Below are 19667 nucleotides of genomic sequence, written 5' to 3' on the forward strand. Positions count from 1 at the left end.
ATGATAATGAACAGGATAGTAGTAAAGTAAGTGATATAGCTAAGAGTAAAGATGCTGATGGCCAAAGTGAAAAAGATGTCTTCAGCAAAGAAGATGACAATCTGGACAACGTTGAATATACCTACAGAATATAGACACATGTCACATATAGACAAAGTCAATTATAACTGGAAGACCTTTAAAAATTTTGACCGACTAAACTGTAGCAAGGAAGAATTACTAAAATTCAGAGCCTTTAAGAAACTCGAATGGGAACAATATAACACTGCAAAAATGAATAAATATAAATCACTCAAAGACCTAGAAAAAAAAAGAGGAAAACTTACACCACTTGGTTTCGAAAAAATGGACTCCAGTGAAATATACTCATTTAATATGAAAGAATTTAAAAATTTTAACATCAATACCGCAAATATAAATGAAAAGACAAAATATATTGCTTGTAAGAGAGCAGAATGAAAACGAAAAAAGGAATTTTTCCAATATATTAAAGATCATGAAAGAAAACAAGAAGAACGTAATTTAAAAAAGCAAACGTATCAAGCCAAGAGAGCAAAAATAACACCTTAAGAAGAAAATTAAAAAGCAACATTTAATAAAAAAACAATTTTAAAGAAAACAATTAAAAAAGTATTAAACAAAAAATTATAATGTTATAATGTCGCATCCAAGAGCTACCCTATTAACATTATTTAACTTAAAAAATATATATCAACAAAAATAAAAATATAAAATTAACAAAACATAATAAAAATATATAACAATTAAAACAAAAATAAAAAATATAAAATAAATAATCAACCTACTAGGCCCTTGGACTAGTTGGTAGATAAAAAAAAAAAAAAAAAAAAAAAAAAAAAAAAAAGTATCTGTTCTTATCAGTTTAATATCTGGTACGCCGGCACAGTCCGGCTCATATATTAATCTGATTTTTGGCATTAGGTCATGGGATCATAGGTTTACCTTGCCCTGACCACGGGTTGCCTCGGCTTTGCACTACTGCTGAGCGCGGCCCAGATTGGAAAAAGTAAATATCTTCACTTTCAGAGTGTCTAACATCGCTAATGGTCTCAGCTGCTGCTGCTGATGATGCTGCTGATGATGACGACGACGAAAATGATTAGATGTTCTAATTCAAACCACAAGTACATTGTTGAAGACGGCGTCAGTCCGACTATGTCTGCAGTGTTCAGTTATCGCTTCTCTGGCCTAATGGCTAAGATCAAGTGTAGTATCTGTTCTTATCAGTTTAATATCTGGTACGCCGGCACAGTCCGGCTCATATATTAATCTGATTTTTGGCATTAGGTCATGGGATCATAGGTTTACCTTGCCCTGACCACGGGTTGCCTCGGCTTTGCACTACTGCTGAGCGCGGCCCAGATTGGAAAAATAAATATCTTCACTTTCAGAGTGTCTAACATCGCTAATGGTCTCAGCTGCTGCTGCTGATGATGCTGCTGATGATGACGACGACGAAAATGATTAGACGTTCTAATTCAAACCACAAGTACATTGTTGAAGACGGCGTCAGTCCGACTATGTCTGCAGTGTTCAGTTATCGCTTCTCGGCCTAATGGCTAAGATCAAGTGTAGTATCTGTTCTTATCTTAGTTTAATTAGGCGAGCTAGTGATCGATACTTGTATAAAGAAGGTCTACTGGCCTTCTGAGTGTATTGAGTGTTACCTTGCTCCCTCCACGGGTTGCAAGGTTAAGTTTTTCTGAAAAAGTTTTCGGACTTTTAGTTTATTTTTTGAGTGGTTGAAGAATTAATAGAGATCGTAGATCTCAGTGAGTTTGTTTAGTGTGAGTGAGTTTTAGTAAGAGGTTGGTTAGACCTCTTTTGAGGTCTACTGGCCTCTGAGTGGCTGAGAATATAATATATACAGGTAGAACTATTTTGCCATGCTACTATTAGATCCAAGAAATACCATGGAAATAGATACAGAAATAGCGGCTGCTACAGCCCAGAACAAATGCTATATGCAAGCTGCAAACAAAACCTATGCACAAGCAGCAACCAATAACGATAACGCATACGACTATAGCGCCCTAAATAATACTCTCTTATGTAAGGTTAACGCTAAAATTAGCGACAACGATTTCTTAGTTGCTATTGAAGAGGCCGGATATGATAAATACCTATTCGGATACCAACAAATCCGTAACGGCTCAATAATTGAGATCGTTATGAAAAACGACAAAATTAAAAAAACGATTCTTGAAAAAGGATTAAATATTAATGGTGTAAACCACCGATTCTACCAATCTACTCCATCGAGAAACATTAGTAAAAAGGTAACTGTTTCCATCCTCGGGTTACCAATTGAAAAAAGTAATTATCCTGCTGGTAAATTTCTAGAACAGCTCGGATACGGAAAACATATTAAAACTAAACCCATATTTAAAAAAACACCAAACAACAAAACGCTCTATTACTCCGGCATCATAGTTGCGATTATGGACAAATTAGAAAAACCAATTCCAAGGTTTATAAAACTGAATGGGTATGAGGTTAGAGCAATCTACAACGGCCAGGAAGATGTGGGAAAGCCACAAAACAAAGTAAACAAGAATCAGAAAAACGAAGACAAAGTTGTTTGCAAATCACCTAGTAGCATTCCCCAAGTTATACCACCTCTAGGAACACAAAATCAGAACATTATTAAAACGACCGAGGAGAAGGGAATAGAAAAGGAAACGAATGAACATGAGAAGAATTTAGAAATACAAATAACAGTAGAAAATATAGCACTTCAGGCAGCAAACGAAAACAAATTTAGTAAAAACGATGAAGATAATAGCGAAGTCGATGAAAGAAATGAAGATGATAATGAACAGGATAGTAGTAAAGTAAGTGATATAGCTAAGAGTAAAGATGCTGATGGCCAAAGTGAAAAAGATGTCTTTAGCAAAGAAGATGACAATCTGGACAACGTGGAAATACCTACAGAATATAGACACATGTCACATATAGACAAAGTCAATTATAACTGGAAGAGCTTTAAAAATTTTGACCGACTAAACTGTAGCAAGGAGAATTATTAAAATTCAAAGCCTTTAAGAAACTCGAATGGGAAACAATATAACACTGCAAAAATGAATAAATATAAATCACTCAAAGACCTAGAAAAAAAAATAGGAAAACTTACACCACTTGGTTTCGAAAAAATGGACTCCAGTGAAATATACTCATTTAATATGAAAGAATTTAAAAATTTTAACATCAATACCGCAAATATAAATGAAAAGACAAAATATATTGCTTGTAAGAGAGCAGAATGGAAACAACGAAAAAAGGAATTTTTTCAATATATTAAAGATCATGAAAGAAAACAAGAAGAACGTAATTTAAAAAAGCAAACGTATCATGCCAAGAGAGCAAAAATAACACCTTAAGAAGAAAATTAAAAAGCGACATTAAATAAAAAACAAATTTAAAGAAAACAATTAAAAAAGTATTAAACAAAAAATTATGATGTTATAATGTCGCATCCAAGAGCTACCTTATTAACATTATGTTACTTAAAAAAATATATCAACAAAAATAAAAATATAAAATTAACAAAACATAATAAAAATATATAACAATTAAAACAAAAATAAAAAATATAAAATAAATAATCAACCTACTAGGGCCTTGGACTAGTTGGTAGATAATAGAAAAAAAAAAAAAAAAAAAAAAAAAAAAGTATCTGTTCTTATCAGTTTAATATCTGGTACGCCGGCACAGTCCGGCTCATATATTAATCTGATTTTTGGCATTAGGTCATGGGATCATAGGTTTACCTTGCCCTGACCACGGGTTGCCTCGGCTTTGCACTACTGCTGAGCGCGGCCCAGATTGGAAAAAAGAAAATATCTTCACTTTCAGAGTGTCTAACATCGCTAATGGTCTCAGCTGCTGCTGCTGATGATGCTGCTGATGATGACGACGACGAAAATGATTAGACGTTCTAATTCAAACCACAAGTACATTGTTGAAGACGGCGTCAGTCCGACTATGTCTGCAGTGTTCAGTTATCGCTTCTCGGCCTAATGGCTAAGATCAAGTGTAGTATCTGTTCTTATCAGTTTAATATCTGGTACGCCGGCACAGTCCGGCTCATATATTAATCTGATTTTTGGCATTAGGTCATGGGATCATAGGTTTACCTTGCCCTGACCACGGGTTGCCTCGGCTTTGCACTACTGCTGAGCGCGGCCCAGATTGGAAAAAAGAAAATATCTTCACTTTCAGAGTGTCTAACATCGCTAATGGTCTCAGCTGCTGCTGCTGATGATGCTGCTGATGATGACGACGACGAAAATGATTAGACGTTCTAATTCAAACCACAAGTACATTGTTGAAGACGGCGTCAGTCCGACTATGTCTGCAGTGTTCAGTTATCGCTTCTCGGCCTAATGGCTAAGATCAAGTGTAGTATCTGTTCTTATCAGTATAATATCTGGTACGCCGGCACAGTCCGGCTCATATATTAATCTGATTTTTGGCATTAGGTCATGGGATCATAGGTTTACCTTGCCCTGACCACGGGTTGCCTCGGCTTTGCACTACTGCTGAGCGCGGCCCAGATTGGAAAAAAGAAAATATCTTCACTTTCAGAGTGTCTAACATCGCTAATGGTCTCAGCTGCTGCTGCTGATGATGCTGCTGATGATGACGACGACGAAAATGATTAGACGTTCTAATTAAGCACAAGTACATTGTTGAAGACGGCGTCAGTCCGACTATGTCTGCAGTGTTCAGTTATCGCTTCTCGGCCTAATGGCTAAGATCAAGTGTAGTATCTGTTCTTATCAGTTTAATATCTGGTACGCCGGCACAGTCCGGCTCATATATTAATCTGATTTTTGGCATTAGGTCATGGGATCATAGGTTTACCTTGCCCTGACCACGGGTTGCCTCGGCTTTGCACTACTGCTGAGCGCGGCCCAGATTGGAAAAAAGAAAATATCTTCACTTTCAGAGTGTCTAACATCGCTAATGGTCTCAGCTGCTGCTGCTGATGATGCTGCTGATGATGACGACGACGAAAATGATTAGACGTTCTAATTCAAACCACAAGTACATTGTTGAAGACGGCGTCAGTCCGACTATGTCTGCAGTGTTCAGTTATCGCTTCTCGGCCTAATGGCTAAGATCAAGTGTAGTATCTGTTCTTATCAGTTTAATATCTGGTACGCCGGCACAGTCCGGCTCATATATTAATCTGATTTTTGGCATTAGGTCATGGGATCATAGGTTTACCTTGCCCTGACCACGGGTTGCCTCGGCTTTGCACTACTGCTGAGCGCGGCCCAGATTGGAAAAAAGAAAATATCTTCACTTTCAGAGTGTCTAACATCGCTAATGGTCTCAGCTGCTGCTGCTGATGATGCTGCTGATGATGACGACGACGAAAATGATTAGACGTTCTAATTCAAACCACAAGTACATTGTTGAAGACGGCGTCAGTCCGACTATGTCTGCAGTGTTCAGTTATCGCTTCTCGGCCTAATGGCTAAGATCAAGTGTAGTATCTGTTCTTATCAGTTTAATATCTGGTACGCCGGCACAGTCCGGCTCATATATTAATCTGATTTTTGGCATTAGGTCATGGGATCATAGGTTTACCTTGCCCTGACCACGGGTTGCCTCGGCTTTACACTACTGCTGAGCGCGGCCCAGATTGGAAAAAAGAAAATATCTTCACTTTCAGAGTGTCTAACATCGCTAATGGTCTCAGCTGCTGCTGCTGATGATGCTGCTGATGATGACGACGACGAAAATGATTAGACGTTCTAATTCAAACCACAAGTACATTGTTGAAGACGGCGTCAGTCCGACTATGTCTGCAGTGTTCAGTTATCGCTTCTCGGCCTAATGGCTAAGATCAAGTGTAGTATCTGTTCTTATCTTAGTTTAATTAGGCGAGCTAGTGATCCTTACTTGTATAAAGAAGGTCTACTGGCCTTCTGAGTGTATTGAGTGTTACCTTGCTCCCTCCACGGGTTGCAAGGCCAAGTTTTTTTGAAAAAGTTTTCGGACTTTTAATTTATTTTTTGAGTGGTTGAGAGTTTTATAGAGATCGTAGATCTCAGTGAGTGTTTTTTAGTGTGAGTAAGTTTTAGTAAGAGGTTGGTTAGACCTCTTTTGAGGTCTACTGGCCTCTGAGTGGCTGAGAATATAATATATACAGGTAGAACTATTTTGCCATGCTACTTTTAGATCCAAGAAATACCATGGAAATAGATACAGAAATAGCGGCTGCTACAGCCCAGAACAAATGCTATATGCAAGCTGCAAACAAAACCTATGCACAAGCAGCAACCAATAACGATAACGCATACGACTATAGCGCCCTAAATAATACTCTCTTATGTAAGGTTAACGCTAAAATTAGCGACAACGATTTCTTAGTTGCTATTGAAGAGGCCGGATTTGATAAATACCTATTCGGATACCAACAAATCCGTAACGGCTCAATAATTGAGATCGTTATGAAAAACGACAAAATTAAAAAAACGATTCTTGAAAAAGGATTAAATATTAATGGTGTAAACCACCGATTCTACCAATCTACTCCATCGAGAAACATTAGTAAAAAGGTAACTGTTTCCATCCTCGGGTTACCAATTGAAAAAAGTAACTATCCTGCTGGTAAATTTCTAGAGCAGCTCGGGTACGGAAAACATATTAGAACTAAACCTATATTTAAAAAAACACCAAACAACAAATCGCTCTATTATTCCGGTATCATAGTTGCGATTATGGACAAATTAGAAAAACCAATCCCAAGGTTTATAAAACTGAATGGGTATGAGGTTAGGGCAATCTACAACGGCCAGGAAGATGTGGGAAAGCCACAAAACAAAGTAAACCCGAATCAGAAAAACGAAGACAAAGTTGTTTGCGAATCAACTAGTAGCATTCACCAAGTTATACCACCTGTAGAAACACAAAATCGGAATATTATTAAAACGACCGAGGATATGGGAATAGAAAAGGAAACGAATGAACATGAGAAGAATTTAGAAATACAAATAACAGTAGAAAATATTGAAACTCAGGCAGCAAACGAAAACAGAATTAGTAAAAACGATGAAGATAATAGCGAAGTCGATGAAAGAAATGAAAATGATAATGAACAGGATAGTAGTAAAGTAAGTGATATAGCTAAGAGTAAAGATGCTGATGGCCAAAGTGAAAAAGATGTCTTCAGCAAAGAAGATGACAATCTGGACAACGTGGAAATACCTACAGAATATAGACACATGTCACATATAGACAAGGTCAATTATAACTGGAAGACCTTTAAAAATTTTGACCGACTAAACTGTAGCAAGGAAGAATTACTAAAATTTAAAGCCTTTAAGAAACTCGAATGGCAACAATATAACACTGCAAAAATGAATTACTATAAATCACTCAAAGATCTGGAAAAAAAAATAGGAAAAATTACACCACTTATTTTCGAAAAAATGGACTCCAGTGAAATATATTCATTTAATATGAAAGAATTTAAAAATTTTAACATCAAAACCGCAGATAACACCGAAAAGACAAAATATACTGCTTGTAAAAGGGCAGAATGGAAACAACGAAAGAAGGAATTTTTCCAATATATTAAAGATCATGAAAGAAAACAAGAAGAACGTAATTTAAAAAAGCAAACGTATCAAGCCAAGAGAGCAAAAATAACACCTTAAAAAGAAAATTAAAAAGCAGCATTAAATAAAAAAATTTTAAACAAAACAATTAAAAAAGTATTAAACAAAAAATTATGATGTTATAATGTCGCATCCAAGAGCTACCTTATTAACATTATTTAACTTGAAAAAAAATATCAACAAAAATAAAAATATAAAATTAACAAAACATAATAAAAATATAAAACAATTAAAACAAAAACAAAAAATATAAAATAAATAATCAACCTACTAGGGCCTTGGACTAGCTGGTGGATAAAAAAAAAAAAAAAAAAAAAAAAAAAAAAAAAAGTATCTGTTCTTATCAGTTTAATATCTGGTACGCCGGCACAGTCCGGCTCATATATTAATCTGATTTTTGGCATTAGGTCATGGGATCATAGGTTTACCTTGCCCTGACCACGGGTTGCCTCGGCTTTGCACTACTGCTGAGCGCGGCCCAGATTGGAAAAAAGAAAATATCTTCACTTTCAGAGTGTCTAACATCGCTAATGGTCTCAGCTGCTGCTGCTGATGATGCTGCTGATGATGACGACGACGAAAATGATTAGACGTTCTAATTCAAACCACAAGTACATTGTTGAAGACGGCGTCAGTCCGACTATGTCTGCAGTGTTCAGTTATCGCTTGGCCTAATGGCTAAGATCAAGTGTAGTATCTGTTCTTATCAGTTTAATATCTGGTACGCCGGCACAGTCCGGCTCATATATTAATCTGATTTTTGGCATTAGGTCATGGGATCATAGGTTTACCTTGCCCTGACCACGGGTTGCCTCGGCTTTGCACTACTGCTGAGCGCGGCCCAGATTGGAAAAAAGAAAATATCTTCACTTTCAGAGTGTCTAACATCGCTAATGGTCTCAGCTGCTGCTGCTGATGATGCTGCTGATGATGACGACGACGAAAATGATTAGACGTTCTAATTCAAACCACAAGTACATTGTTGAAGACGGCGTCAGTCCGACTATGTCTGCAGTGTTCAGTTATCGCTTCTCGGCCTAATGGCTAAGATCAAGTGTAGTATCTGTTCTTATCAGTTTAATATCTGGTACGCCGGCACAGTCCGGCTCATATATTAATCTGATTTTTGGCATTAGGTCATGGGATCATAGGTTTACCTTGCCCTGACCACGGGTTGCCTCGGCTTTGCACTACTGCTGAGCGCGGCCCAGATTGGAAAAAAGAAAATATCTTCACTTTCAGAGTGTCTAACATCGCTAATGGTCTCAGCTGCTGCTGCTGATGATGCTGCTGATGATGACGACGACGAAAATGATTAGACGTTCTAATTCAAACCACAAGTACATTGTTGAAGACGGCGTCAGTCCGACTATGTCTGCAGTGTTCAGTTATCGCTTCTCGGCCTAATGGCTAAGATCAAGTGTAGTATCTGTTCTTATCTTAGTTTAATTAGGCGAGCTAGTGATCCATACTGTATAAAGAAGGTCTACTGGCCTTCTGAGTGTATTGAGTGTTACCTTGCTACCTCCACGGGTTGCAAGGCCAAGATTTTCTAAAAAAGTTTTCGGACTTTTAGTTTATTTTTTGAGTGGTTGAGAGTTTTATAGAGATCGTAGATCTCAGTGAGTTTTTTGAGTGTGAGTGAGTTTTAGTAAGAGGTTGGTTAGACCTCTTTTGAGGTCTACTGGCCTCTGAGTGGCTGAGAATATAATATATACAGGTAGAACTATTTTGCCATGCTACTATTAGATCCAAGAAATACCATGGAAATAGATACAGAAATAGCGGCTGCTACAGCCCAGAACAAATGCTCTATTCAAGCTGCAAATAAAACCTATGCACAAGCAGCAACCAATAACGATAACGCATACGACTATAGCGCCCTAAATAATACTCTCTTATGTAAGGTTAACGCTAAAATTAGCGACAACGATTTCTTAGTTGCTATTGAAGAGGCCGGATATGATAAATACCTATTCGGATACCAACAAATCCGTAACGGCTCAATAATTGAGATTGTTATGAAAAACGACAAAATTAAAAAAACGATTCTTGAAAAAGGATTAAATATTAATGGTGTAAACCACCGATTCTACCAATCTACTCCATCGAGAAACATTAGTAAAAAGGTAACTGTTTCCATCCTCGGGTTACCAATTGAAAAAAGTAACTATCCTGCTGGTAAATTTCTAGAGCAGCTCGGATACGGAAAACATATTAGAACTAAACCTATATTTAAAAAAACACCAAACAACAAAACGCTCTATTACTCCGGTATCATAGTTGCGATTATGGACAAAATAGACAAACCAATCCCAAGGTTTATAAAACTGAATGGGTATGAGGTTAGGGCAAATTTACAACGGCCAGGAAGATGTGGAAAGCCTCAAAACAAAGTAAACAAAAATCAGAAAAACGAAGACAAATTTGTTTGCAAATCACCTAGTAGCATTCCCCAAGTTATACCACCTCTAGGAACACAAAATCAGAACATTATTAAAACGACCGAGGATAAGGGAATAGAAAAGGAAACGAATGAACATGAGAAGAATTTAGAAATACAAATAACAGTAGAAAATATAGCACTTCAGGCAGCAAACGAAAACAAATTTAGTAAAAACGATAAAGATAATAGCGAAGTCGATGAAAGAAATGAAGATGATAATGAACAGGATAGTAGTAAAGTAAGTGATATAGCTAAGAGTAAAGATGCTGATGGCCAAAGTGAAAAAGATGTCTTCAGCAAAGAAGATGACAATCTGGACAACGTTGAAATACCTACAGAATATAGACACATGTCACATATAGACAAAGTCAATTATAACTGGAAGACCTTTAAAAATTTTGACCGACTAAACTGTAGCAAGGAAGAATTACTAAAATTCAGAGCCTTTAAGAAACTCGAATGGGAACAATATAACACTGCAAAAATGAATAAATATAAATCACTCAAAGACCTAGAAAAAAAAATAGGAAAACTTACACCACTTGGTTTCGAAAAAATGGACTCCAGTGAAATATACTCATTTAATATGAAAGAATTTAAAAATTTTAACATCAATACCGCAAATATAAATGAAAAGACAAAATATATTGCTTGTAAGAGAGCAGAATGGAAACAACGAAAAAAGGAATTTTTCCAATATATTAAAGATCATGAAAGAAAACAAGAAGAACGTAATTTAAAAAAGCAAACGTATCAAGCCAAGAGAGCAAAAATAACACCTTAAGAAGAAAATTAAAAAGCAACATTTAATAAAAAACAATTTTAAAGAAAACAATTAAAAAAGTATTAAACAAAAAATTATAATGTTATAATGTCGCATCCAAGAGCTACCCTATTAACATTATTTAACTTAAAAAATATATATCAACAAAAATAAAAATATAAAATTAACAAAACATAATAAAAATATATAACAATTAAAACAAAAATAAAAAATATAAAATAAATAATCAACCTACTAGGCCCTTGGACTAGTTGGTAGATAAAATAAAAAAAAAAAAAAAAAAAAAAAAAAAAATTATCTGTTATTATCAGTTTAATATCTGGTACGCCGGCACAGTCCGGCTCATATATTAATCTGATTTTTGGCATTAGGTCATGGGATCATAGGTTTACCTTGCCCTGACCACGGGTTGCCTCGGCTTTGCACTACTGCTGAGCGCGGCCCAGATTGGAAAAAAGAAAATATCTTCACTTTCAGAGTGTCTAACATCGCTAATGGTCTCAGCTGCTGCTGCTGATGATGCTGCTGATGATGACGACGACGAAAATGATTAGACGTTCTAATTCAAACCACAAGTACATTGTTGAAGACGGCGTCAGTCCGACTATGTCTGCAGTGTTCAGTTATCGCTTCTCGGCCTAATGGCTAAGATCAAGTGTAGTATCTGTTCTTATCTTAGTTTAATTAGGCGAGCTAGTGATCCATACTGTATAAAGAAGGTCTACTGGCCTTCTGAGTGTATTGAGTGTTACCTTGCTACCTCCACGGGTTGCAAGGCCAAGATTTTCTAAAAAAGTTTTCGGACTTTTAGTTTATTTTTTGAGTGGTTGAGAGTTTTATAGAGATCGTAGATCTCAGTGAGTTTTTTGAGTGTGAGTGAGTTTTAGTAAGAGGTTGGTTAGACCTCTTTTGAGGTCTACTGGCCTCTGAGTGGCTGAGAATATAATATATACAGGTAGAACTATTTTGCCATGCTACTATTAGATCCAAGAAATACCATGGAAATAGATACAGAAATAGCGGCTGCTACAGCCCAGAACAAATGCTCTATTCAAGCTGCAAATAAAACCTATGCACAAGCAGCAACCAATAACGATAACGCATACGACTATAGCGCCCTAAATAATACTCTCTTATGTAAGGTTAACGCTAAAATTAGCGACAACGATTTCTTAGTTGCTATTGAAGAGGCCGGATATGATAAATACCTATTCGGATACCAACAAATCCGTAACGGCTCAATAATTGAGATTGTTATGAAAAACGACAAAATTAAAAAAACGATTCTTGAAAAAGGATTAAATATTAATGGTGTAAACCACCGATTCTACCAATCTACTCCATCGAGAAACATTAGTAAAAAGGTAACTGTTTCCATCCTCGGGTTACCAATTGAAAAAAGTAACTATCCTGCTGGTAAATTTCTAGAGCAGCTCGGATACGGAAAACATATTAGAACTAAACCTATATTTAAAAAAACACCAAACAACAAAACGCTCTATTACTCCGGTATCATAGTTGCGATTATGGACAAAATAGACAAACCAATCCCAAGGTTTATAAAACTGAATGGGTATGAGGTTAGGGCAATCTACAACGGCCAGGAAGATGTGGGAAAGCCTCAAAACAAAGTAAACAAAAATCAGAAAAACGAAGACAAATTTGTTTGCAAATAAACTATTTGATTCCCCCATGTTATACCACCTCTAGGAACACAAAATCAGAACATTATTAAAACGACCGAGGATAAGGGAATAGAAAAGGAAACGAATGAACATGAGAAGAATTTAGAAATACAAATAACAGTAGAAAATATAGCACTTCAGGCAGCAAACGAAAACAAATTTAGTAAAAACGATAAAGATAATAGCGAAGTCGATGAAAGAAATGAAGATGATAATGAACAGGATAGTAGTAAAGTAAGTGATATAGCTAAGAGTAAAGATGCTGATGGCCAAAGTGAAAAAGATGTCTTCAGCAAAGAAGATGACAATCTGGACAACGTTGAAATACCTACAGAATATAGACACATGTCACATATAGACAAAGTCAATTATAACTGGAAGACCTTTAAAAATTTTGACCGACTAAACTGTAGCAAGGAAGAATTACTAAAATTCAGAGCCTTTAAGAAACTCGAATGGGAACAATATAACACTGCAAAAATGAATAAATATAAATCACTCAAAGACCTAGAAAAAAAAAGAGGAAAACTTACACCACTTGGTTTCGAAAAAATGGACTCCAGTGAAATATACTCATTTAATATGAAAGAATTTAAAAATTTTAACATCAATACCGCAAATATAAATGAAAAGACAAAATATATTGCTTGTAAGAGAGCAGAATGGAAACAACGAAAAAAGGAATTTTTCCAATATATTAAAGATCATGAAAGAAAACAAGAAGAACGTAATTTAAAAAAGCAAACGTATCAAGCCAAGAGAGCAAAAATAACACCTTAAGAAGAAAATTAAAAAGCAACATTTAATAAAAAACAATTTTAAAGAAAACAATTAAAAAAGTATTAAACAAAAAATTATAATGTTATAATGTCGCATCCAAGAGCTACCCTATTAACATTATTTAACTTAAAAAATATATATCAACAAAAATAAAAATATAAAATTAACAAAACATAATAAAAATATATAACAATTAAAACAAAAATAAAAAATATAAAATAAATAATCAACCTACTAGGCCCTTGGACTAGTTGGTAGATAAAATAAAAAAAAAAAAAAAAAAAAAAAAAGTATAGGGTGTTTTCAGTTTAATATGTGGTACGCCGGCACCGTCCGGCTCATATATTAATCTGATTTTTGGCATTAGGTCATGGGATCATAGGTTTACCTTGCCCTGACCACGGGTTGCCTCGGCTTTGCACTACTGCTGAGCGCGGCCCAGATTGGAAAAAAGAAAATATCTTCACTTTCAGAGTGTCTAACATCGCTAATGGTCTCAGCTGCTGCTGCTGATGATGCTGCTGATGATGACGACGACGAAAATGATTAGACGTTCTAATTCAAACCACAAGTACATTGTTGAAGACGGCGTCAGTCCGACTATGTCTGCAGTGTTCAGTTATCGCTTCTCGGCCTAATGGCTAAGATCAAGTGTAGTATCTGTTCTTATCAGTTTAATATCTGGTACGCCGGCACAGTCCGGCTCATATATTAATCTGATTTTTGGCATTAGGTCATGGGATCATAGGTTTACCTTGCCCTGACCACGGGTTGCCTCGGCTTTGCACTACTGCTGAGCGCGGCCCAGATTGGAAAAAAGAAAATATCTTCACTTTCAGAGTGTCTAACATCGCTAATGGTCTCAGCTGCTGCTGCTGATGATGCTGCTGATGATGACGACGACGAAAATGATTAGACGTTCTAATTCAAACCACAAGTACATTGTTGAAGACGGCGTCAGTCCGACTATGTCTGCAGTGTTCAGTTATCGCTTCTCGGCCTAATGGCTAAGATCAAGTGTAGTATCTGTTCTTATCTTAGTTTAATTAGGCGAGCTAGTGATCCATACTTGTATAAAGAAGGTCTACTGGCCTTCTGAGTGTATTGAGTGTTACCTTGCTCCACGGGTTGCAAGGTTAAGTTTTTCTGAAAAAGTTTTCGGACTTTTAGTTTATTTTTTGAGTGGTTGAGAGTTTAATAGAGATCGTAGATCTCAGTGAGTTTGTTTAGTGTGAGTGAGTTTTAGTAAGAGGTTGGTTAGACCTCTTTTGAGGTCTACTGGCCTCTGAGTGGCTGAGAATATAATATATACAGGTAGAACTATTTTGCCATGCTACTATTAGATCCAAGAAATACCATGGAAATAGATACAGAAATAGCGGCTGCTACAGCCCAGAACAAATGCTATATGCAAGCTGCAAACAAAACCTATGCACAAGCAGCAACCAATAACGATAACGCATACGACTATAGCGCCCTAAATAATACTCTCTTATGTAAGGTTAACGCTAAAATTAGCGACAACGATTTCTTAGTTGCTATTGAAGAGGCCGGATATGATAAATACCTATTCGGATACCAACAAATCCGTAACGGCTCAATAATTGAGATCGTTATGAAAAACGACAAAATTAAAAAAACGATTCTTGAAAAAGGATTAAATATTAATGGTGCAAACCACCGATTCTACCAATCTACTCCATCGAGAAACATTAGTAAAAAGGTAACTGTTTCCATCCTCGGGTTACCAATTGAAAAAAGTAATTATCCTGCTGGTAAATTTCTAGAACAGCTCGGATACGGAAAACATATTAAAACTAAACCCATATTTAAAAAAACACCAAACAACAAAACGCTCTATTACTCCGGCATCATAGTTGCGATTATGGACAAATTAGAAAAACCAATTCCAAGGTTTATAAAACTGAATGGGTATGAGGTTAGAGCAATCTACAACGGCCAGGAAGATGTGGGAAAGCCACAAAACAAAGTAAACAAGAATCAGAAAAACGAAGACAAAGTTGTTTGCAAATCACCTAGTAGCATTCCCCAAGTTATACCACCTCTAGGAACACAAAATCAGAACATTATTAAAACGACCGAGGAGAAGGGAATAGAAAAGGAAACGAATGAACATGAGAAGAATTTAGAAATACAAATAACAGTAGAAAATATAGCACTTCAGGCAGCAAACGAAAACAAATTTAGTAAAAACGATGAAGATAATAGCGAAGTCGATGAAAGAAATGAAGATGATAATGAACAGGATAGTAGTAAAGTAAGTGATATAGCTAAGAGTAAAGATGCTGATGGCCAAAGTGAAAAAGATGTCTTTAGCAAAGAAGATGACAATCTGGACAACGTGGAAATACCTACAGAATATAGACACATGTCACATATAGACAAAGTCAATTATAACTGGAAGAGCTTTAAAAATTTTGACCGACTAAACTGTAGCAAGGAAGAATTATTAAAATTCAAAGCCTTTAAGAAACTCGAATGGGAACAATATAACACTGCAAAAATGAATAAATATAAATCACTCAAAGACCTAGAAAAAAAAATAGGAAAACTTACACCACTTGGTTTCGAAAAAATGGACTCCAGTGAAATATACTCATTTAATATGAAAGAATTTAAAAATTTTAACATCAATACCGCAAATATAAATGAAAAGACAAAATATATTGCTTGTAAGAGAGCAGAATGGAAACAACTGAAAAAAGGAATTTTTTAAATATATTAAAGATCATGAAAGAAAACAAGAAGAACGTAATTTAAAAAAGCAAACGTATCATGCCAAGAGAGCAAAAATAACACCTTAAGAAGAAAATTAAAAAGCGACATTAAATAAAAAACAAATTTAAAGAAAACAATTAAAAAAGTATTAAACAAAAAATTATGATGTTATAATGTCGCATCCAAGAGCTACCTTATTAACATTATGTTACTTAAAAAAATATATCAACAAAAATAAAAATATAAAATTAACAAAACATAATAAAAATATATAACAATTAAAACAAAAATAAAAAATATAAAATAAATAATCAACCTACTAGGGCCTTGGACTAGTTGGTAGATAATAGAAAAAAGTATCTGTTCTTATCAGTTTAATATCTGGTACGCCGGCACAGTCCGGCTCATATATTAATCTGATTTTTGGCATTAGGTCATGGGATCATTGGTTTACCTTGCCCTGACCACGGGTTGCCTCGGCTTTGCACTACTGCTGAGCGCGGCCCAGATTAGAAAAATAAATTATCTTCACTTTCAGAGTGTCTAACATCGCTAATGGTCTCAGCTGCTGCTGCTGATGATGCTGCTGATGATGACGACGACGAAAATGATTAGACGTTCTAATTCAAACCACAAGTACATTGTTGAAGACGGCGTCAGTCCGACTATGTCTGCAGTGTTCAGTTATCGCTTCTCGGCCTAATGGCTAAGATCAAGTGTAGTATCTGTTCTTATCAGTTTAATATCTGGTACGCCGGCACAGTCCGGCTCATATATTAATCTGATTTTTGGCATTAGGTCATGGGATCATAGGTTTACCTTGCCCTGACCACGGGTTGCCTCGGCTTTGCACTACTGCGCCAGCGCGGCCCAGATTGGAAAAAGAAAATATCTTCACTTTCAGAGTGTCTAACATCGCTAATGGTCTCAGCTGCTGCTGCTGATGATGCTGCTGATGATGACGACGACGAAAATGATTAGACGTTCTAATTCAAACCACAAGTACATTGTTGAAGACGGCGTCAGTCCGACTATGTCTGCAGTGTTCAGTTATCGCTTCTCGGCCTAATGGCTAAGATCAAGTGTAGTATCTGTTCTTATCAGTATAATATCTGGTACGCCGGCACAGTCCGGCTCATATATTAATCTGATTTTTGGCATTAGGTCATGGGATCATAGGTTTACCTTGCCCTGACCACGGGTTGCCTCGGCTTTGCACTACTGCTGAGCGCGGCCCAGATTGGAAAAAAGAAAATATCTTCACTTTCAGAGTGTCTAACATCGCTAATGGTCTCAGCTGCTGCTGCTGATGATGCTGCTGATGATGACGACGACGAAAATGATTAGACGTTCTAATTCAAACCACAAGTACATTGTTGAAGACGGCGTCAGTCCGACTATGTCTGCAGTGTTCAGTTATCGCTTCTCGGCCTAATGGCTAAGATCAAGTGTAGTATCTGTTCTTATCAGTTTAATATCTGGTACGCCGGCACAGTCCGGCTCATATATTAATCTGATTTTTGGCATTAGGTCATGGGATCATAGGTTTACCTTGCCCTGACCACGGGTTGCCTCGGCTTTGCACTACTGCTGAGCGCGGCCCAGATTGGAAAAAAGAAAATATCTTCACTTTCAGAGTGTCTAACATCGCTAATGGTCTCAGCTGCTGCTGCTGATGATGCTGCTGATGATGACGACGACGAAAATGATTAGACGTTCTAATTCAAACCACAAGTACATTGTTGAAGACGGCGTCAGTCCGACTATGTCTGCAGTGTTCAGTTATCGCTTCTCGGCCTAATGGCTAAGATCAAGTGTAGTATCTGTTCTTATCAGTTTAATATCTGGTACGCCGGCACAGTCCGGCTCATATATTAATCTGATTTTTGGCATTAGGTCATGGGATCATAGGTTTACCTTGCCCTGACCACGGGTTGCCTCGGCTTTGCACTACTGCTGAGCGCGGCCCAGATTGGAAAAAAGAAAATATCTTCACTTTCAGAGTGTCTAACATCGCTAATGGTCTCAGCTGCTGCTGCTGATGATGCTGCTGATGATGACGACGACGAAAATGATTAGACGTTCTAATTCAAACCACAAGTACATTGTTGAAGACGGCGTCAGTCCGACTATGTCTGCAGTGTTCAGTTATCGCTTCTCGGCCTAATGGCTAAGATCAAGTGTAGTATCTGTTCTTATCAGTTTAATATCTGGTACGCCGGCACAGTCCGGCTCATATATTAATCTGATTTTTGGCATTAGGTCATGGGATCATAGGTTTACCTTGCCCTGACCACGGGTTGCCTCGGCTTTGCACTACTGCTGAGCGCGGCCCAGATTGGAAAAAAGAAAATATCTTCACTTTCAGAGTGTCTAACATCGCTAATGGTCTCAGCTGCTGCTGCTGATGATGCTGCTGATGATGACGACGACGAAAATGATTAGACGTTCTAATTCAAACCACAAGTACATTGTTGAAGACGGCGTCAGTCCGACTATGTCTGCAGTGTTCAGTTATCGCTTCCGCGCCTAATGGCTAAGATCAAGTGTAGTATCTGTTCTTAATCTTAGTTTAATTAGGCGAGCTAGTGATCCATACTTGTATAAAGAAGGTCTACTGGCCTTCTGAGTGTATTGAGTGTTACCTTGCTCCCTCCACGGGTTGCAAGGTTAAGTTTTTCTGAAAAAGTTTTCGGACTTTTAGTTTATTTTTTGAGTGGTTGAGAGTTTAATAGAGATCGTAGATCTCAGTGAGTTTGTTTAGTGTGAGTGAGTTTTATTAAGAGGTTGGTTAGACCTCTTTTGAGGTCTACTGGCCTCTGAGTGGCTGAGAATATAATATATACAGGTAGAACTATTTTGCCATGCTACTATTAGATCCAAGAAATACCATGGAAATAGATACAGAAATAGCGGCTGCTACAGCCCAGAACAAATGCTATATGCAAGCTGCAAACAAAACCTATGCACAAGCAGCAACCAATAACGATAACGCATACGACTATAGCGCCCTAAATAATACTCTCTTATGTAAGGTTAACGCTAAAATTAGCGACAACGATTTCTTAGTTGCTATTGAAGAGGCCGGATATGATAAATACCTATTCGGATACCAACAAATCCGTAACGGCTCAATAATTGAGATCGTTATGAAAAACGACAAAATTAAAAAAACGATTCTTGAAAAAGGATTAAATATTAATGGTGTAAACCACCGATTCTACCAATCTACTCCATCGAGAAACATTAGTAAAAAGGTAACTGTTTCCATCCTCGGGTTACCAATTGAAAAAAGTAATTATCCTGCTGGTAAATTTCTAGAACAGCTCGGATACGGAAAACATATTAAAACTAAACCTATATTTAAAAAAACACCAAACAACAAATCGCTCTATTACTCCGGCATCATAGTTGCGATTATGGACAAATTAGAAAAACCAATTCCAAGGTTTATAAAACTGAATGGGTATGAGGTTAGGGCAATCTACAACGGCCAGGAAGATGTGGGAAAGCCACAAAACAAAGTAAACCCGAATCAGAAAAACGAAGACAAAGTTGTTTGCGAATCAACTAGTAGC

At 36.7% G+C, this 19667-nt stretch overlaps 17 non-coding genes and 9 pseudogenes across 17 annotated transcripts; all 26 read left to right on the top strand.

Annotated features, from left to right (window-relative positions):
• Window positions 1–818: 818 nt before the first annotated feature.
• On the top strand, window positions 819–1022 carry LOC136077372 (U2 spliceosomal RNA; annotated as a pseudogene).
• Window positions 1023–1195: 173 nt separating this feature from the next.
• On the top strand, window positions 1196–1388 carry LOC136077234 (U2 spliceosomal RNA). Its single transcript, XR_010636954.1, has one exon. It is a non-coding gene; the product is annotated as a U2 spliceosomal RNA (small nuclear RNA).
• Window positions 1389–1560: 172 nt separating this feature from the next.
• Window positions 1561–1773, top strand: LOC136077500 (U2 spliceosomal RNA; annotated as a pseudogene).
• Window positions 1774–3647: 1874 nt separating this feature from the next.
• LOC136077369 (U2 spliceosomal RNA) lies at window positions 3648–3850 on the top strand (annotated as a pseudogene).
• Window positions 3851–4024: 174 nt separating this feature from the next.
• LOC136077201 (U2 spliceosomal RNA) lies at window positions 4025–4216 on the top strand. The gene has a single exon (XR_010636921.1). It is a non-coding gene; the product is annotated as a U2 spliceosomal RNA (small nuclear RNA).
• Window positions 4217–4390: 174 nt separating this feature from the next.
• LOC136077224 (U2 spliceosomal RNA) lies at window positions 4391–4582 on the top strand. The gene has a single exon (XR_010636944.1). It is a non-coding gene; the product is annotated as a U2 spliceosomal RNA (small nuclear RNA).
• Window positions 4583–4754: 172 nt separating this feature from the next.
• LOC136077202 (U2 spliceosomal RNA) lies at window positions 4755–4946 on the top strand. Its single transcript, XR_010636922.1, has one exon. It is a non-coding gene; the product is annotated as a U2 spliceosomal RNA (small nuclear RNA).
• Window positions 4947–5120: 174 nt separating this feature from the next.
• LOC136077203 (U2 spliceosomal RNA) lies at window positions 5121–5312 on the top strand. Its single transcript, XR_010636923.1, has one exon. It is a non-coding gene; the product is annotated as a U2 spliceosomal RNA (small nuclear RNA).
• Window positions 5313–5486: 174 nt separating this feature from the next.
• On the top strand, window positions 5487–5678 carry LOC136077221 (U2 spliceosomal RNA). The gene has a single exon (XR_010636941.1). It is a non-coding gene; the product is annotated as a U2 spliceosomal RNA (small nuclear RNA).
• A 174-nt stretch (window positions 5679–5852) lies between these two features.
• On the top strand, window positions 5853–6015 carry LOC136077517 (U2 spliceosomal RNA; annotated as a pseudogene).
• Window positions 6016–7938: 1923 nt separating this feature from the next.
• On the top strand, window positions 7939–8142 carry LOC136077354 (U2 spliceosomal RNA; annotated as a pseudogene).
• A 174-nt stretch (window positions 8143–8316) lies between these two features.
• LOC136077254 (U2 spliceosomal RNA) lies at window positions 8317–8505 on the top strand. The gene has a single exon (XR_010636976.1). It is a non-coding gene; the product is annotated as a U2 spliceosomal RNA (small nuclear RNA).
• Window positions 8506–8679: 174 nt separating this feature from the next.
• On the top strand, window positions 8680–8871 carry LOC136077204 (U2 spliceosomal RNA). Its single transcript, XR_010636924.1, has one exon. It is a non-coding gene; the product is annotated as a U2 spliceosomal RNA (small nuclear RNA).
• A 174-nt stretch (window positions 8872–9045) lies between these two features.
• LOC136077513 (U2 spliceosomal RNA) lies at window positions 9046–9259 on the top strand (annotated as a pseudogene).
• Window positions 9260–11143: 1884 nt separating this feature from the next.
• LOC136077404 (U2 spliceosomal RNA) lies at window positions 11144–11336 on the top strand. Its single transcript, XR_010637051.1, has one exon. It is a non-coding gene; the product is annotated as a U2 spliceosomal RNA (small nuclear RNA).
• Window positions 11337–11510: 174 nt separating this feature from the next.
• Window positions 11511–11724, top strand: LOC136077514 (U2 spliceosomal RNA; annotated as a pseudogene).
• Window positions 11725–13608: 1884 nt separating this feature from the next.
• LOC136077492 (U2 spliceosomal RNA) lies at window positions 13609–13797 on the top strand. Its single transcript, XR_010637085.1, has one exon. It is a non-coding gene; the product is annotated as a U2 spliceosomal RNA (small nuclear RNA).
• A 174-nt stretch (window positions 13798–13971) lies between these two features.
• LOC136077205 (U2 spliceosomal RNA) lies at window positions 13972–14163 on the top strand. The gene has a single exon (XR_010636925.1). It is a non-coding gene; the product is annotated as a U2 spliceosomal RNA (small nuclear RNA).
• Window positions 14164–14337: 174 nt separating this feature from the next.
• On the top strand, window positions 14338–14548 carry LOC136077523 (U2 spliceosomal RNA; annotated as a pseudogene).
• Window positions 14549–16410: 1862 nt separating this feature from the next.
• On the top strand, window positions 16411–16602 carry LOC136077341 (U2 spliceosomal RNA). Its single transcript, XR_010637028.1, has one exon. It is a non-coding gene; the product is annotated as a U2 spliceosomal RNA (small nuclear RNA).
• A 173-nt stretch (window positions 16603–16775) lies between these two features.
• Window positions 16776–16968, top strand: LOC136077245 (U2 spliceosomal RNA). The gene has a single exon (XR_010636967.1). It is a non-coding gene; the product is annotated as a U2 spliceosomal RNA (small nuclear RNA).
• Window positions 16969–17141: 173 nt separating this feature from the next.
• LOC136077225 (U2 spliceosomal RNA) lies at window positions 17142–17333 on the top strand. The gene has a single exon (XR_010636945.1). It is a non-coding gene; the product is annotated as a U2 spliceosomal RNA (small nuclear RNA).
• Window positions 17334–17507: 174 nt separating this feature from the next.
• LOC136077206 (U2 spliceosomal RNA) lies at window positions 17508–17699 on the top strand. The gene has a single exon (XR_010636926.1). It is a non-coding gene; the product is annotated as a U2 spliceosomal RNA (small nuclear RNA).
• A 174-nt stretch (window positions 17700–17873) lies between these two features.
• On the top strand, window positions 17874–18065 carry LOC136077207 (U2 spliceosomal RNA). The gene has a single exon (XR_010636927.1). It is a non-coding gene; the product is annotated as a U2 spliceosomal RNA (small nuclear RNA).
• A 174-nt stretch (window positions 18066–18239) lies between these two features.
• On the top strand, window positions 18240–18431 carry LOC136077208 (U2 spliceosomal RNA). Its single transcript, XR_010636928.1, has one exon. It is a non-coding gene; the product is annotated as a U2 spliceosomal RNA (small nuclear RNA).
• A 174-nt stretch (window positions 18432–18605) lies between these two features.
• LOC136077587 (U2 spliceosomal RNA) lies at window positions 18606–18819 on the top strand (annotated as a pseudogene).
• The last annotated feature ends 848 nt before the right edge of the window (window positions 18820–19667 follow it).

The sequence above is a fragment of the Hydra vulgaris genome, chromosome 02, assembly GCF_038396675.1.
Source record: "Hydra vulgaris chromosome 02, alternate assembly HydraT2T_AEP".
NCBI lineage: Eukaryota > Metazoa > Cnidaria > Hydrozoa > Anthoathecata > Hydridae > Hydra > Hydra vulgaris.